Source organism: Egretta garzetta, unplaced genomic scaffold (assembly GCF_000687185.1).
Source record: "Egretta garzetta isolate BGI_Z169 unplaced genomic scaffold, ASM68718v1 scaffold246, whole genome shotgun sequence".
NCBI lineage: Eukaryota > Metazoa > Chordata > Aves > Pelecaniformes > Ardeidae > Egretta > Egretta garzetta.
The window spans coordinates 772,903-775,215 of NW_009259976.1; positions in this window are offsets into that span (position 1 = coordinate 772,903).

Here is a 2,313-nt window from a genome sequence, read left to right on the forward strand (position 1 = left end):
AGGAATTGAGTTTAAGCCCTCTGTAATAAAACTGGCCATAGTAATTTTCAAACTACAGACACAGCGAAACATCTTTTGGGGTTAAATACAAAAAAACGCACCACTAAAGAGCTGTGAAGTCAAGACAAGAAGGCTGCTACTTATTTCTACTTCTAAAGGGAAACAGGATTTTTTAAAAAATCTGACTCATGCCCCCACCCAGGGTGACACAGAACAGCTCGGAGCTGATGAGAGGACACAGCTCTAGTGGCCACCATCACCAGATGATTTAGTCAATGACATGCCATCCACAATGGTACTTACTTATAAGCCAGCATACTTGCAGGTATTTTAACAAAAAAAAAAGCGCAGATTCTGGTATTTGTAGATCTCTTACAAGGTGGTGATATCTTATCTTGTTTGAGTGTGAATGGAATAAACCTAAACACGCTTAGAGGTATTTGGCACAGTAAGCTATTTGCTCATTAGGAAGAAAAAAACCCATGTTTTTACCGAATTCAGGGCACTATGGAAGAACCTGGGAGTTCTCTATTTGCACTGAAATCAACCATCTTAACACATCCTGTCCTCTTCCGCCCACAGGACTCTTACCAAGTTTGGAGAAAAACAACTGAGTCTTAAAATACTGTACCTTTTCCTGTATTACTATCTAAAAGATTCAAGGCAAAACTTCTCATGTTTAGTCTCAATCCAAGAACAATTGCTAAATTCTAGTTTTCTTCTTTATCCACTTTGGCTTTTTTTGTTGAAATTTAATTCCGAGGGAAGAAGGGGGGCACCACAGCCATTTTAGAGTAGTAATTGTATGACCTGGCACAATTTTTAAGAACCCAAGGTGCTTCTACCATGTCCTCACAATTTACTGGGACAAGCACCTATGACATCTTGGACAAAATTTGGTTCATGACACAACTTCCATGCCATTGAAAAAGCCTCAGCCAAACATCTGTCCTATGTTACCACTGCAGTTTTTGACCCCTTAACTTTATTTCCAAATTGCATTTTTTGGGTCTTTCAGAAAATGACAGGTATTCCCGAAATGACCGATCTCTGAGGCAAAAAAAAAAAAACAACCACCAAACACACCCCACCATCTTGGAAGTATACCATTTGTGAGTGAAAGAGGAGAGTGGGCTCTCAGTGCTGAGGGCTTTTGATCCGGATGACAGCTATCAGACTACTTTTCCAGAGGAGAGGCCAAGAACTCCACAGTGTTTATTCCCTGGAAGCAAATCCTTTATGCTCATCTACACAGGCTGTGGCAACTGCTGGCCAAGGGCAGGGTCGGGCTGGGCAAGCAGGACACGGAGCAGGCCCCCTGCCTACAGCAAAGCTCATCCCCCTGGCTGATTTCTCAGTTTCAGCATAGTGAACAATTTTAGAAACAGATGCCAGTAAATCCAGGAGCACTTGAACTTTCTGAACTAAATACTGGAGTGAGAAAAGAGAGAGCGAGCTGCTCCAGACTATGAAGTACCAAAGCAGGCCTGGATGGGGCAGACCTACCTTCTGACAGGCATGAAGAAAGGTATTTTCTTGACAGCTCCCTCCCCTAGAGGTCCTCAGCATATAAGTCACTTGATCAAGCCATGCATTAAAGAAGAAGCAGGAAGAACAGCACCTGGATCTAAGGAAGTCTCATCTTCAGTTGAAACTTGGCAGCAACTCTACTTTCAAACCCCAGGGAGGAAAAGTCAGCATAGATTGTCATTCACAAAAGAAATTAATCTATAGAATAAAAATTGGCTTTTCTACCTGGTCTACCAACACCAGTGAAGAGTGCTGCACAGAGCATGTGTGCTTTCTTACATGGAAGTGTCATGGTTACACTCCAAGCTGCCGGTTCCATAGGAGCTATATAGAGAGGTTCTGATGACCAACAATACCCTGCGAACTTGAAGGGAAGCTACAGGAATTCTTTGCTATTTAAAAATGCACTTACTTCTCTTCAAGAGAAGGCATAAAGGAGAGAGGTTCCCATGCAAAGTAACATGGGTGAAGTTGGGCTGGAAGCCCTTTTGAAGCCACATCTTACATAGCTTCCTAAAACTCTCTTCAATCCCTGCTGAATCTTGCCCCTCTAAATCTTCATGTAAGGCACAGAGCTTTGAGTTTGCTCTCATTTAACTGGGCTTAATGTCTAAATGTTTCGAGCATTGTAGAATAGCAAAGGAAACCTGGCAGCAAGAAGTTGAGAAAAAGGAAAGAAAAAAATTCTCTGACCCTTTGAGAAATCAGGAACCCAAACAAGCATCCTAACAATCCTGAAAAGTTTAAGGGTCTTAAAACAACAAGGATCAAAACCTGGATCCT